The sequence below is a fragment of the Rhipicephalus sanguineus genome, chromosome 2 (genome assembly GCF_013339695.2).
Source record: "Rhipicephalus sanguineus isolate Rsan-2018 chromosome 2, BIME_Rsan_1.4, whole genome shotgun sequence".
Lineage (NCBI taxonomy): Eukaryota > Metazoa > Arthropoda > Arachnida > Ixodida > Ixodidae > Rhipicephalus > Rhipicephalus sanguineus.
The window spans coordinates 227,557,890-227,574,665 of NC_051177.1; the positions used below are offsets into that span (position 1 = coordinate 227,557,890).

At 47.8% G+C, this 16,776-nt stretch overlaps 1 protein-coding gene across 2 annotated transcripts in view; it reads right to left on the minus strand.

The window, feature by feature from the left end:
• LOC119384145 (adenylate cyclase type 3) overlaps positions 1-16,776 on the minus strand; it is a 778,406-nt gene that overhangs the window by 270,766 nt on the left and 490,864 nt on the right. The gene's annotated exons all lie outside the window — the stretch shown is intronic.

Below are 16,776 nucleotides of genomic sequence, written 5' to 3' on the forward strand. Positions count from 1 at the left end.
ATCGTGGTGACGAGGGGTGCATGTATCGTGAAGTATGTGGTATAATAGAGCTGTTGGAATTCGTGGATGCCTTGGTCACTTCGTCGACAAATTGTCTGTCGATAGAGCCGGCGACATGTCGGAACCTGAAGCCACCCTTCGCGTTGATGAGGCCGTCGAGGCTGGTAGGCCTGGATAGTGCTACGTAGACCAACATCAGTGGATGGCGTTTGTCGTATTCGTAGACTACCTGGGCGTATGTGGCCTACGTAGCCTAGTCTTCAAAGCGGCTGTCAATGAGTCTGGCATCACCCTCGGTCAGCATGAGGCCATCGCCCAGCCTCGTAAGAAATGAAGAGGACACTGCGTCGTTCTAGTGGGCGAAGTGCGCTTTACGGTGCGGTGATGTGGATATCATATGCAACTTTCGTTAATGTATTCCTCTGGGGTAGAGCAATGCTTCAATATAGCTTGCTGAATCATAGGAATACAAACGTAATGTTTATTAGACTGCTATAAAATTGGAGCCAACACTGGAACTTCAGACGTTAATCTGATATGACGCCTGTATCGCAGGAGTACACGTCGTAGGAGTATCACGTAGTGTTTATTGCTTTCTTAGAAAATTAGATAGCCAGCACCACAACCACAATTGACGTTGCACTGATATTACGCCCGCGTGGGCTCCTTTTCCAAACTAATTTATAGACCTGGCGTGGCTCAGTGGTAGAATACCTGATTGCCACGCAGAATGCTTGGGTTCGATTCCTGCTGGGATCCTAATTTTTATTCCTTCCATTCGTTGAGTCAACGCTGCCGATGTTGGTTTTCCTTAACGCTCTAGCGTTTAAGTTATCAATGTCTGTTCTCGCTGCTCTTGGGGAGATATAAACTGTCAATCACCTGTGGCGCATACCCGTACACCCTGGCCCGTGGTAAACGGGTATGTGCCACACGTGTCTAGTGGAAAGGGTTTGACGACGTAAGCGACAGAAATTTAACGTTATTCATGTCATGACCCGGCAGTCATATTCGTCAAATCCTCTTACCCTCCTATGCAAATTTTGGTGTACACCAAATTAAGGAGGCGATCATGAGAGCACCCAGACGTAGGCGGCTAGATAGATAGATAGATAGATAGATAGATACATAGATAGAAACGCTCAAAGTGTCAGAGGTTCGCTAAGAAATGCTTCGCATTTAAAATATTGCACAACGCAGGTGTCACACACGAACTTATACAAATACGTTCCTTTTGTACAAACAACTCATCTTGGAAAGAAATGAACATTGCTCCAAGATAAAATTCCAGGAGAGACAAAAAACTGTCTACCGCAACTCCCGCATTGTTAATGAAGGGCACAGCCCCATACTTTTCTATGCATGACTGCACACACAAAAGTAGCGCCCTGTGTGGTACAGACTACAAAAGAGCTTCGACATAAATAGAGAAAAAATGCCCTACAGAGTGGTTATCCTCCAGAAACGCAATAATTTAGAAGAACTTGCGTTTGGCCTAGTTGGTGCTTACTGTTTGACATTTTGACCGCACAAAAAAGACGAGGACAGAGGGAGGTGTCGTCTTACCTCCCTCTGTCCTCGTCTTTTTCGTGCGGTCAAAATGTCAAAGGCAATAATGTCATAAGAATTCTTCACAACACACGGGTCGTCTAGCAAAAGAGTGTTAAATTGTTTTAACAGGTACGGCTGACCATTAACTGCCATGTATTATTCTCACTGACAATGGTCCTGAATGGCATCTCTGGTTTGTGAGTTTCAGCGCTAAAAAACACGAACAGCTTATCTCTCTTACAATCACTAACACACTTTCCTAGCCTAGTCAACCCGTGATCATTGCACAAGGCAACAGCCTGAGATGTTACCTTGGGGGCGGACACCCGCACATTTCTGATGTTTTCCCGTATAGCCTTGGTGGCCTTAACGTCGAAGAGCCATTTCCTCATGAGCACAAATCCACCTTCTTTGTCCGACACTAACACGCGCAAATCATTCTTTCTCAGATAGTGCACCACACCGTCCGTAGGGTCACGCCCACTACGACTTTCTTTCGGAACCGTCCTCAGCAAGCTATCAGTTCCATCCAGGACGCACCTCTCCTGGTCTTCAGCCTTAGCCCTGCTGGCCAAGCGTCTGTTCAAGGAAAAGAGCTCATGCGCAGGAATGGTAGGCTGAAAGCTAAATTTCGGCCCGTTGTGAAGTACACATATTATCTGGTCTGGTACTTCAACGTCTCCCACCACTCGGAGTCCTGCCGTGCGGACAGTCCTGTAGCACCTGTAGACAACGTTGCCACAAGAATTCTGTCGTTTCAGCAGCCACTTTCTTGAGGTGATGAAGTTCCGCTTGCGCCAATCAGGGAGGTTTTTTGGTAAGGCAGCGTACTTTCAACTTGTCAAACAGCAACCGAACTTCCCGCCAAAGCTCCGAGCGCAAAATCTACACGCGCTTCGCATCTCCCACAGAAGGCATCGCGCACTCAGACAGGTTGACAACTTCTCCGGGAAGAAAGCCATTGTTTAGACAATACGATATTGTCCTTGCTCTGCATGAAGTTGAAGCAATGAGGGTCACAAGAAGAGAAGCATCCGGAAAAAGAGAACCACAAAAAGAAGGGCCCGCTGTACAAGAAATTTATAGCTCAATAACGTATGCTGTTGGGCTATTTTGTGCATAGCTGATTAGAAAATCGTTGGCGCAAAACAAGAACGAGGACGGAGAAGTAACACCAACAAGCGCACACTCGCAACTGGTTTTTATTAAACCGAAGCTCATCTTCTGGAACCTTCACGCATGCGTACAACACACAACAACAACAACAAAAAAAAACTGATGTAGCCCAGATTATGGCAAGGCACTCCTTTTCTGTCATAGAATAGTTGGCTTCCACCTTTGATAGCGACCGGCTAGCATAGCTGATTACCCTTTCCAATCCGTCAGTCCTCTGCACAAGAACGGCCCCGAGTCTTACATTGCTTGCGTCGGTGTGCACATCTGTTTGGGCGTATTCGTCGAAATCCGCGAGTAACGGAGGCGTCTGCAGGCGCCGTTTTTGTTCTTGAAATGCTTCCTCCTGCGGCGTTTGCCACTTGAACTCGACGTCGGCCCTGGTAAGGTGAGTAAGTGGCTCGGCGATGCGGGCAAAGTTTTTGACGAACTGCCTGTAATAGGCGCACAGGCCGAGAAATCGACGCACGGCCTCCTTGTCGGCAGGTGGCGGGAATGTAGCGATGGCGACTGTCTTCTGCGGGTCAGGGCGTACTCCGGGCTCACTTATCACGTGTCCCAAGGACAAGAGCTCCTCGTACGCAAAGCTACACTTTTCTGGCTTCAGGGTGAGTCCGGAGCTCTTTATTGCTTGAAGTAGAGCACTGCACGGGCCGTGATTCTCGGCCTGGGCCCGGAACTCGTTCAAGTTTACCCGCCCATATCCGGCCCGGTGACTCAAAGCGAGGTCCGGGCTCGGCCCGAACCAGAGAAAATATTTCGCTTACCCGGCCCGGCCCGACCCGACTGCAGACCGGGCCCGACAGGGGCCTGAGCGAATAATCTAGGTGGTGTTGCCCGTACATGGAATCAACATCAAGACGTTTCAAGTGACAAATCTCTACTCTTTGTTCGTGCATGTTTCGCTAACAATTATACTTTACCTACGGTAATTCCTTGTAAAAAGTGGCTCACGGTGGAAACATGTAGCTGAGCGGGGGTACGATGAATGTTTGTTCGGGCGCCTCTTTTTTCTGCAAATACAGTTAGGATCATCAAGAGCGTTTTGTAGCAGATATTGACAGAAAGTGATTGACAGAATGAGCTCAGTTTCAATAGGGAGCGCAGTATTTGTTTTTATTGCACGCTCTATTGAAATTTAAAGCATTCTCTAATGATAAAGTGAATCGTGCACTCTTCTGGAGAAGTAGCGCCTGTCTTCAGCATAGTAGCGCCTTGCCACACCAAGAGAAATAGACGAAAAAAGCCATGTTTATTACCTTCGTTGTAAATACACTATCCAAGATAAAAATTACAACGAACCGCGTGCACCACGCGTACTTTTAGTAATACGTATATAAGCAGCCCAAAGGGAGAAAAAAAAATTTTGTCAAAGCATACTTTTCATATATCACACCACTGCTAGTACAGTTCTTTTTTTGTGTGGCATAGTTTATTTTTTCACATGTTATTCTCCCAAAAATTAAATTATGAAGACATTCCGGCTTGAAGAACGCCATGCGCTGTTGCATCACATATCAAGCCGCGCTAAAGTTTCTTGCGCTGCCTGCGCTAGCCGCAGGGGCGCACATCTGCCTTGCGGATTGTGAAGGCGTCAGGAGCCGTTCTTACTTTCCACCACTGGACAAATTTAGGATATATTTGTGGACCTCTGCAGAATGAATATAGTAGCTGTCCACCTCATCCCTTCATTTCTCTCGTTCCCGAACAACGTGCCACTCTTCAATATTATGTTTAAAACTCCTCTTTGAGGGCTTCATCCAGTTCTAAGCAGTGTATGTTATGCCCGGTTTGCACTATGCTGGTTTGTTTTCATGTTCTGATGGGTGTATGCCTTCCTAACGATGTTTTGCCGGTAGGAGGTGGCCATTGGGCTACGCGGGTACGACTGGCTGGAGATGGACGAAGCGATTTCGGTCTATTTTCGGGGTTCGTTCCAGTTTAGTAATAAAGGCGCAAATAAGCTTCTCGACGCTTACTCATTGGATGAATGTGGTTCGACGTAAGGGGGACACCACCCGGTACGGTAGACCTATGCTAATACTGCACATTCCAACTCTGTTGCGGCAGTATCATGAAGCTCTCTCGGGCTGCATGCGGCCCGCTGATCTCTCGCTACTGTCTTCGTGCATCTTGTTTTCTTTATATTTTTGCGAATATATTTATAACTTATTTACAGTGTAGAGTAATTGCGTTCGGCAGGGGAGAGGAGCCGGCTGGCATACGCAAGAACTCTATCATGACCGGATTGACGCTGGGCTAACACAGCGCCAATGCCGTAACCACTAGCCTCTGTGCGGACCTCGGTTTGAGCAGACGGGTCGAAGTGGGCGAGGATCGGCGGTGTGGTGAGCAGCGTAATGAGGCGGGAAAAAGCACTGGCTTGGTCAGGACCCCACCAAAATGGCACATCTTTCTTCAGAAGATCAGTGAGGGGGCGGGCAATTTCTGCGAAGTTTCTGACGAATCGTCGGATATATGAGCATAGGCCCACAATACTTCGAACGTCTTTGGCACAAGTTGGTACGGGAATATGGAGCACAGCGCGAACTTTGTCGGGATCGGATCGGATGCCAGATGAGTCAACGAGATGCCCGAGAATAGCAACTTGGCGATGGCCAAAGTGGCATTTCGATGAATTAAGTTGTAGCCCAGCCGCACGAAACACTGAAAGAATGAACGAAAGTCGGTCGAGGTGAGACTCAAAGGTGGGGGCAAATACAATGACTTCGTTCAGGTAACAGAGGCAGATAGACCATGTAAAGCTGCGCAAAAGCGTGTCCATCGTCCGCTCGAACGTTGCCGGCGCATTGCAGAAGCCGAACGGCATGACTATGAATTGGTAGAGACCGTCAGGCGTTACAAAGGCAGTCTTCTCACGGTCGAGGTCGTCTACGGCGATTTGCCAGTAACCAGAGCGTAGGTCTATCGAAGAAAAATAGGTAGCGCCATGAAGGCAGTCCAGGGCATCATCGATACGAGGAAGCGGGTAGACATCCTTTTTGGTGATCTTGTTTAAATCACGATAATCCACGGAGAAACTCCAGGTGTTGCCTTTCTTTTAACTAAGACTACAGGGGAAGCCCACGGACTCGAAGAAGGCTCATTAATGCCTTTTGTGAGCATCTTGTCGACCTCATGTTCAATAACTTGGCGCACTGATGGTGAAACTCGGTAAGTACGCCTGTGAATTGGAGCTGCATCACCGGTATCTATGCGGTGCTTGACTTGCGAGGTTTGACCTAAGGGCCTACCGTCGAAGTCAAATATATCAGAGTAAGTCATAAGGAGATCACTGAGGTCTTTAACTTGAGAGGGCAAAAGTTCTAAGGCAATCATCTTGGTTATGTGCAGTGTAGAAGAGGTGACTGCGTCGACTCTATGCGGGTTCGGAGAAACGACAACGGGCAGTTCAAGTGACACCGATGAGATCTGGCACTCGTGCGACGGTGACAGAGTAGCGAGAGCAATGCCTTGTGGTAGGACTTGAGGGCTGAATCCGAAGTCCAGAAGAGGAAGGTACGTCTTGTTCGCTGTAACAGTTACAACTGTGTACGGAGAGGAGACGCTGCGGGCCAGTACAACACTGGGAGAAGGAGAGACCACGTAATCACCATCCGGTACACTGGGATAGGGTTCAACAGCGACGCATGTTAGGGCTTGTGGTGGCAAACGAATAGCCTCAGCACACGAAACTTTGGTCTGAACCACCTCCGACACGTCGGCGGACGCAGGCAAGTCAAGTTCTACAATACCGGCCGAGCAGTCAATCACAGCAGAGTGGTCAGACAAGAAATCGAGTCCGAGAATGACATCATGAGGACAATGAGCGAGAACATGAAACAGAACGGACGTCTGGCGGTCGGAGAACCTCACACGTTCCGTGCACATTCCGAGTACAGCCGGAGTTGCTCCACTAGCGACACGTACAAATAGGGACTCGGGCGGCGTAAGGGCCTTATTTAATCGTGCACGGAGATCAGAGCTCATAATAGAAATATGTGCGCCGGTATCAATGAGGTAGTAACAGGTAGGCCATCCACTTCCACAGCAAGCAGGTTCTGGTCCGTAGTGAGGGTCAGCAGAGGGTTTTCAGGTCGGGGGTCGAATGCAGCGTCATCTCCGGGAGCTGCATTGCTCAGTTTTCCGAGTATGAACGTCCAGTAGGGCGGGGCGACGAATGGCGACGGGGCTGAGGTGACCGGGAGCGACGATCGCTTGGGTGCGGCGAACGGCTGGAGCGTCGGACCGATGTCGCAGGAGCCTCATCGTATGGTCCACCGTCACGAGCGGGAACTGCAGGGGCCGGTGGTTGTCGTCACGTTGATAGCCAGACAACGAGCGAGATGGAAAGGTGCGAGAACGACAGTAGCGAGAAATATGTCCTACACCGTGGCAACGAAAGCACATCGGCCGGCTTGTTGTCCTGCGTTCTCCACTGGGCAGGGTCACGATAGCGCCGAAACATTTCCGGTGCACGAGGAGGCGTTATGGAACTGACACGAGGTTTCGTCAACGAACACACCGGCTGCAGTCCGACATTTGCAAGCTTTTCCCTCACAACCTGCTGGATAAACGAGATCGTTGGTCGAGGATCATCAGATGGCCGCGTCAGGAAAGATGGTGGCGACGCCGCCTCGATTTCTCGGCGCACGATGCGAACTACGCTCTCGTTGGTAGGCGGTTGACCGCATGGCGGCTGAAGGTCCTCGCAAGATGATGCAGCGGCCGTGTTCCGAAGTCGCACGAAATGCTAGGCAATGCGGCGACTGGTCAGTTCTTCGAACCGGCGGCACTCTTTGCTGATGTCGTCCATGGTTGAGCAGTCTTTAGAGACTAGTAAATTAAAACCAACATCCGCAATTCCCTTGAGCAAATGGCTTACTTTGTCACCCTCTGACATGTTGGCGTCAACACGTCGGCAAAGGGCCAGGACGTCAAGGATGTAGGAGACATACGATTCGGTCGAAGTTTGTGCCCGACATGAGAGTTCTTTAGAGGCGGCCCGCTTGCGTCCGACGGCTCTACCAAATAGGTCGCGATGCTTCTGTTTACAGGCATCCCAACTGATTAAATCAGCTTCATGAGCCTGAAACTACGTGCCTGCTGTTCCGCAGAGATAGAAGTCAACGTTGGCAAGCATCATTGTAGGGTCCCACCGGTAGACCGCTGCAAACCGCTCGTACTTCGCAATCTAGTCATCGACGTCAACGTGGTCGGTGCCGCAGAAGTTACCGGGATCGCGGGGTTGAGTCAATACGACCGGCTGTACCGGCTGTACCGGAGGCGTGGTCGAAGCGGCAGCAGCAGAGTTGCTTTCTGTTGACATATTGCGGCTGTCCAGAACACGTCCGCTGTGGAGTTCCGTCTTGCGTAGTACCCAGCACCTCCACCAAAATGTTGCTAATATATTTATAACTTATTTACAGTGTAGGATGGTCCAGCAGTCAAGATGGAGGTTGTTACTTTCAGAACACCGACACGTCGTCTGCCTCTTCTTCGCACACCTCACCATAGTCATAGCTGCAACCCCGCTACAATATGGACATTCCGGAGCAACACAGGCATGACATGTCTTAAGAATTTTTTTTTTCGTGACGCAACCCCTGCGGTCACAATTTGTTGATACGTAACTGTGAAACAAAACTATATTTCAGAATACGCGGCCAGATCTTAGTCCATTTGGAGATAGGTATATATATTGTCAAGTGGTCGTGACGTCGACGAAGACAGCAGTCAGCACTTCCGGGATGAAACTTTATTTGGCCGAACTTGTGGCCGGGAAACTCAAAGTCAACTACAGCAATACACTGATAGCGGCGGACAGAGCGTCGACCGTCGATCAACTGACAAGCGGTGAAGTGCATCGGCATTTATACATGTGGCGTCGAATATTCCAGTCTTCTCACTGGTGGTCGCGCAAGCTCTGGAATAATCTAGGCTGCTCGCGGCCGGCGCGCAATCTTAACAAAACGATCTACAATAATCACGAAGCTTCTCCAACAATGAGGCGTGGTTTGCGCTGAGCGTTGCTGGCAGTCTTTGTCGGCGAAAACAGAATACAACAAAAGTGATAACAAGGAAAGCACGTGGCAATATGTTGTTGGAATCCAGCCACCAAATCCCGTTCAGAAATGACCCATATATGAGATAGGGGAAAGGTCTTGTTTCAAATGGCAACGTGAGCAGACATTCTGTCCCCCCGATCCCCGCTCCTACCTTCGTCACCGTCTTGGCCCTGGCGGAAGTAAATTTTCGTGCATGCGGCCCGTTAGCTGACGTGAGTTCGAGAACCCTGATATAGCGTAACAAGACGAAAGCTCAGACGTTAACAATAAGGACACACAAAGCACGCTGCGCATATCTATCTCACATGACCACTGGGAGCCGTGAAGGAAAAAAGGAATGGGTCTTTATACGGATTCTATGTAACAATACCCCGCGCAGTCCTTGCGTTTTAGTGATGGGCTGGGACATTCAAGAACGTTTCTCCGCTTTGGAGCTCTGTGACCGTTCTTGCGATGAAAATTACAGGTATAAATTTATTATATTGCATTTATTACTGCGATTACAAAATAACATTTGAGATATAAAATAATAGCGAATGCACCTAATAAAGCACGGAATAGAGAGATGTTAAAAATATAAGCGTCTCGTCTATTTACTTTTAGCTCGCCCATTTCAGATAAGTCAGGTAGCCCCATATGCAAGAAGCAAGAGTTGTTTATTACTTGACCCTCACACAACTTCTTCAAATAGCCTGCCCCAGATTTAAAAAAAAAACGTTTTTTTAAAATGTGGAACATACGTGCATGCACAGCGTATGAGCAATTAACCTAAAGGGACACTAAAGAGGAAAACGATTTGTGTATTACCAGAAAATTGCCTTTTAAAATTCCAAAGTCACACTCGCCGCGACAAGACTCATTGTAAGCGAGAAAACGAGCAAATAGAAAATGTGGGTAGTAACGCAACCTTGAAATTCGCGCAGCAAGCGCCGTGACGCAATAGATTCCGACGGCGTCTACTGGGGCCTACGTCGTTCCTAATCGGTTAAAATGAAGTACATTGCCCTGAGAGGGGCTCATACATACATCAACACACCAAATTTCAAAAAATTTTGTTGAGCGAATGTCGCCAAAATACGACTAATGCACTGTGAAATCCATGACGGGCCGCGCAGAGATTTCAGACCGAAATTTAAATATGGAACTTAGACATACATTTTTCCCGCTAAAATAAACTTATAATGATGAAATAATTGACATTCCAGTTCTCAGAGTACACTTTATCAGCCTAAACCAATTCAGTGTTTCACTTTATAGTTTCCCTTTAAAGGGACGCTAAAGGCAAACACCAATTTATGTCAGAGTGAAAGCTCAATGTATGACAACGTCTAAAACGGCAATATTATCAACAGCATTGCCCTACACACCGAGAAATTAAGCTAAATGTATCACATGAGGAGCGCCACGAGTGGGACATTTTAGAAGTGAACCCGATGACGTATGAGAGTATGCCTACAATAATTCACGAGTAATCAAACTATCAGCAATAAAAACAGAACCTTCCGTGCATCAAAAGACGTAATAAAATGCTGTTTGTTCGTTGCCGTTTAATTCATGGAAAAAAGAACCTCTTTGCCGTTGCCGTGGGAACGGCGCGCGTGTTTCAAAGGTTCTGTTTTCGCCGAACTGCGCTTCGCCCGGCGCCCTGCTTCGCTCACGCGGTCGCGTCTCAGTGGTAGTTTCAGTATCGCGTGCTGCCGCGTGTGTTTTGCACGCTCGTGAAAGTCGCTCTGACAGTAAGTTCGACAAAATGCCGCACGTATGTGATGTTGCCGGATGCCCGAATGGTGCACAACGCCAGTGCTGCAGCAATGAAACCAATGTGTCTTTTCACTGGGTGCCGCAAAATGAACCCTTACGCTCGATGTGGCTTAGTCGCTGAATTGGAGCCCAGCGTCGCGAGCCAAGGTCTCGTTGTCAAGTTATTCGTCCACATTCATTGCGGCGATTACGGCAAGCTTCGATGGCTTCGACGGCCGTTGTTGCTGCTGTGGCTCCCACTACTATCGCTCTGCTGCTACTAGTGTCGGTGGCCGCGCAGTAAACGCGGGCAACGTTGGGCACGGCAGCAGTGACGTATGAAATTCTGATTTCAAGCGGGTGATTTGAAGCGCGGGCTGTTGAAAGTAGCGCTATGTGTGTGCGTGTGTGTGCCTTCATTGTGTGTTCGTCTTCAGTGCGCTTCTACTCTTCTTAAGCATGGAATACCAACATGCCCACTTTACCACTTTGGTTATGAAGGCAGTCTTTTCTCGGTCTCTCTCGTCGACTTCGATTTGCCAGTAGCGGGTCTTGAGGTCCATCGACGAAAAGTACTTGGCGTTGTGGAGTCGATCTAGGACCTCGTCTATTCGTGAAAGACGGTACACGTCCTTCTTCGTGACCTTGTTCAGATGACGATAGTCGTCGCAAAAACGTAGGGTTCCATGCTTCTTCCTCACTAACACCACGGGTGACGCCCATGGACTCTTGGACGGCTGGATGATGTCGTCGTGTATCATTTCGTCGACCTGTGTCTTGACGGCGTCGCGTTCTCGCTTCGAAACTCGGTACGGGCTCTGACGGATTGGTCGGGCAGTTTCTTCTGTTATGATGCGATGTTTCACGACTGGGGTCTGTCGAATTCTTGACGACGACGAGAAGCAGTCCTTGAATTGTAGGAGCAGGGCTTTTAACTGGCCTTGCTTGTGCTTTGGGAGGTTCGGGTTGATGTCGAAATCGGGTTGGATCCGTCGATCCGTCGCAGCAGGTTCGGTAGCATCGAAGAGGGCGAAAGCATTGCTGGCGTCCACAAATTCATGGAGGTAGGCGACCGCCGTACCAATGTTGGTGACGTGCTCACGTGTGAAATGGTGACGTGCTCTTCTATCACATTCAATACGGGGTTTTCTGGCGTCGTGTGTGGCGGCATCGCCTTTTTCTGAGGTTAGTGTTATTGACTCAGACCTCAGATCGATGACGGCGCCGTGGTGGCTTAGGAAGTCCATCCCAAGTATCACATCCCTGAAGCAATGCTGTAAGATTACAAAGCTCGCACAAGTCCGGTTATTGATGGTGACTCTTGCGGTGCAGACTCCTGCCGGAGTTATTAGATGGCCCGAAGCGGTCCGGATTTCGGGGCTTTGCCAAGCGGTGCTAACATTCTTCAACATTGTGGCGAATCGTCCACTGACGACGGAATAGTCGGCTCCAGTGTCGACGAGAGCGGTGACGCTGTGGCCGTCGAATAGTACGTCGAGGTCGCTAATCCGTCGTCTTGCGGTGCGGTTAAATCGCGGCGTTGGGTCACGGCTAGGTCGGCTTGTCCCGCTGCTTCTACGTCGCGTCGACAGGTCTTCTTCAGGGACCGAGGTTTCGTCGTCAGGGCTTCGTCTGGTGAACCATGGAATATCAGCGGCTCCCTGGGCGGCTGGATCACTATCGCTGCAGGGGACACTGCGGCCCTCATCGTGCTTCTTGTCTTCGTCGCCCTGGCTCTAGTCTTGTCCGGTAGGGGTACGTATTGAGGGGGGGGGGTGTAGTGCTTTCAGTCTGCGGCTGGCTCGACTGTCGCTGACGGTGTCGGTGTCTTCACGACGTGGGCTGGGTTCACGGCTGGACGGGGACGTCCGGTACATGAACGAGCAGCACCTCCTCCAGATGTCACGTGGTCGTGACGTCGACGAAGAGAGCATTCAGCACGTCAGATATGAAACTCTTTATTTGGCCGAACTTGTGACCGAGAAACCGAAAGTCAAACTACAGCAATACACTGATAGCGGCGAACAGAGCGTCGAGCGTCGATCAACTTCTCATGGCTGGGACGCGCCGTCTTTTTACATCACGCATGGAACTTTCCACACTTATCACTGGTGGTCGCACAAGCTCCGGAATAATCTAGACTATTCGCGTCCTGCGCGCATTCTTAACAATATGATCTACTACAATCGCGAAGCTTCTCGAACAATGCGGCACGGTCAACGCCGAGCGTTGCTAACCGTCCTTGCTGGTCAAACCCGAATACATCAAAATAAAACTTGAAGCGGGTGTGGCAGTATTGCAATATTGTTCGTTGCTTTATGTTAAAAAGTATTACTCCATAAAAATGTACATATTGACCCGCGTTAGTAGTACGCATTACAGTGGCGCTGCCTTCGCTTGACGTAATGATTCCATGCTCGTCAGCGCGTATAGCAACTTTACATCGTGCTCATGTAACCGTGCACGCTGTTTCCAGGTCGCTAAGGTTTTAGAGCGACAGTTTTGCTACCTAAACTTCGTCTCAGAAATGACGCGCGCTGCTACTCGCACGGCCGCGCATATGCGTAGTGATGTTTTCGATGACTTAGATTGACCCGTGCATCGAGAGATTAACGACGCCAGGACAAGCCACCCATGACACAGGCGCAGGCAACCTTCGACGCATGCGCACAAAACGCGGTACAGATACAGGGAAGGTGTATAATGCCACATCATCTCATTGCAAAAGGTTGTTATTATCAAAAATAGCTGAAAGCTCTAAATAAAGGTGGTTAAGCATAGTTACAGGAACTCCTGCGAAAGCCGAACAACGATAGCTTTCACAAATCGCGAGAATAGCTGGCGGGACTTGACTTAGTTCCACAGCTTCGCGCAGGATGTCGCCGCCGAAACAAAAAAGAGCTTTCGTTTCGGTTTCGGTTCTTGACTGTAGCCTTGAGCTACCGTTTCTTTTTCTCTTTATTATATGACTTTTTTAGTGTATGTTTAAACACTCCACGCGTATCACATCGTTCTGATCTATATTTGTAATTCTTACTTTATTTTTTTATAAACGTCCTAAGGAACAGAACGCCCGATCAAGTTATGGTGAACAAAGCTAGCTGTTTCCAACTTTTGTACGCGTATTGTGGTGGAAACTTATTTCTCCCTTCTCATGATGTCGTTACGATCTTCTCCGGTACCTACAATTCAGCAACGTAAAGGAAACGAACTAAGCTTAGAAAAGCGAGGCATATAGTAATGAAATGGCAAAGTTAAACGTTTTTTAGTTGCTTTTTAATTTAGGGCTAACGCAAGTGTCTGCCGTAATCTTAACGAAGGGGAATTTTTTGAGGGGTTCTTTTTTTTGTTAGACACTACTAATGAAACCAGCAGATAATTAAGCCAATCAAAGAATAGGAAAAATTATTTGTCCTTTTCCAAACAGCAGTGCAATGAAATGCAGTTTCTTCAGTATTGATGCACAGGATATTTAATACAACATTCCACCTGGTCCCCTATTGTCAAGTGTAAGACACTGTATAACAGATGAAAACGATGAGTTCGTCAATAAGTGTGGTGTGTCGGTTGATGTTTTTCTTCAATTATTATCCTTTTACCTGAGGTCGACATTTGTAATGTGGAACAACATTTTGTCCCGTCAAAAATCGGGCCTTACTATAGGCTCGAATGTTGGCCCGGTTTTGAGCACAATTTACTTAGCTGGCCTGGACAAGAAAAATAGATTTGAACCTCAAAGGACTTGCCCTCAGGGTGTTTCGCTTTGTCGATGATTTTTTGGTATTTGTTAAACCGGGTTATCTAGAGAAAAGAGCAGCAGAAGTTTTAGGAATCTTTAGGAACAATAGTCAAGTGCTGAACCTCACTGCTGAGTTACCAAATAATGACGAACTGCAGTTTTCGGATGTTGAAATAGCTGCCACAGCTGGACAGGTATGCTGGTCGTACAATCCACGAACGGAAAAACCATTACTTAGCTATAGTTCGGCTCATTCTAAGGTCATAAAGAGTGGCATAGCATTTTCATGTCTGAGAGCAGCCCTGACGATGTCCTGCACAGAAAAGGTTAGCGATTGCTTCAGTTAGCAAGTTAGCAGGATAAAGAATACAGGGTATGAAAAACACGTGCTGTTTGCATCAGCAAACACACTGATTAGTTACGTACGAGATAACTCCCGGAACAAAATGACAACAAAAAAATGAAAACAGGGAAAAGGTGGTGTCTATACCATATGCGCACAAGATTGCACATAACATAAAAAATATAAGGAATAGGTTTGACTTAGAAGTAGCGTTCTCGGCGCCCAACAAGCTTGGTAAAATATGTGCAAGGTTAGACCGCAAGCTTTCCTCAGCGGAAAAGACTAATAGCAACGGATGCACGATAAGTCACAAAACAAAGTTTGGTAGATGCAAATTATCCGTTGTATCATATCCAGCTTTTGTGGACACATCACAGCCAGCGCCCCTGGCGGCCCCGGCGCGAAGCTAGCGCGTTTTCAATGGAACTGGCGAGTTTTTCCCGAATAATTAGGTGTAGAGGGTGAATGTTGAAAAACGCAGACCACGGAGCGCTTCTGGGAACCTAAACGCACGAGAGGACTGCAGCGATCATGTTGCAGTAAGCTTCAATTTTGTTCCCAGAGCAGTTAAAGATTGTACAATGGGAGTCTGGAAACGGCGAAAAATGTGGCCTGTTTTTCGAGACAAAAACGCTCACTGTAGTAAAACTGAGCAAGTTACGTTAATGGTCAGGAAATCACATGTAGTTCTGACACTCAGCTTTCGTTTGAAGGCATTCTCAACTTGCCGCAAGTGGCGTAACATTGTTCCCTTACGCGTTTTTTGAAGCGCGGTCATTCAAATGTTTGTGGTAAATTGATAAACCCTTGCTTACCACGGGCGACAAGGCATCCACCGTGGCCGAGCGAGCTAATCGCTCAAGTTCAGAGCGCGGCATCACCGCGCCGTGATCGGTTCGATTCCGGGCGACGGATCAGCATTTTTTTTTCAGCCCTTGACTTAGTTCCACAGCTTCGTGCAGGATGTCGCCGCCGAAACAAAAAAGCGCTTTCGTTTCGGTTTCGGTTCTTGACTGTAATATTGAGCTGCCGTTTCTTTTTCTCTTTATTATATGACTTTTTTAGTGTATGTTTAAACACTCCACGCGTATCACATCATTCTGATCTACATTTGTAATTCTTACTTTATTTTTTTTAATAAACGTCCTAAGGAACAGAACGCCCGATCAAGTTAGGGTGAACAAAGCTGTTTCCAACTTTTGTACGCGTATTGTAGTGGAAACTTATTTCTCCCTTCTCATGACGTCGTTACGATCTTCTCCGGTATCTACAATTCAGCAACGTAAAGGAAACGAACTAAGCTTAGAAAAGCGAGGCATATATTAATGAAATGGCAAAGTTAAACGTTTTTTAGTTGCTTTTTAATTTAGGGCTAACGCAAGTGTCTGCCGTAATCTTAACGAACGAAGGGCAATTTTTCGAGGGGTTCTTTTTTTTTGTTAGACACTACTAATGAAACCAACAGATAATTAAGCCAATCAAAGAATAGGAAAAATTATTTGTCCTTTTTCAAAGAGCAGTGCAATGATTTCACCCTAACTTAAATGAAATCAAAATCGCTATCTCGACAAGCATCAGCGGACGGCCCATATACCCTCCTGCATGCTGCGCTCTCAACTCGAAGAGACTGTGCGAAATCCCCTTTCGTAGAGTTACGCGAGACTGGATCTAGAAGAGTTAGCTGCCAGCTTTACTTCATTTGTTGCTATCGCACTAATTGCATCGTCCTTGCGGTGAAACTGAGATTTTTATTCCTCTCTTGTCATATCTATCGCCCTACGTGAACAGAAAGAAACCAGCATGCCTTCTCCTTTAACATCACAAAGCACGGTGCGCTGCATCGGATAGGTCCGTGTGATATCACGCGTGTGGATCAAAGCTTTCGGGAAGTCCAGGGACTGGTGTTCCCAGTTACAAAACGAAAATCCTGTGATTCAGCAGCTTTTCGCACGCATTCGCAGCCCACCTCAACGTGCCGCAATAAGATGCCATTTTAAACATCTGTAAATGAAAATGAGAGGTGCAAAGTTTTTGCTAGTATAGTACACTGTAAAAAGTTCACCGTAGTTTTTACGGTGAAAGCACTGGCAGCTGATGTTGCCAGACTTTTACCGTAAAAAAAACTGCGACCCGTATTTCAAGTTTACGGCATGCATGCCGTG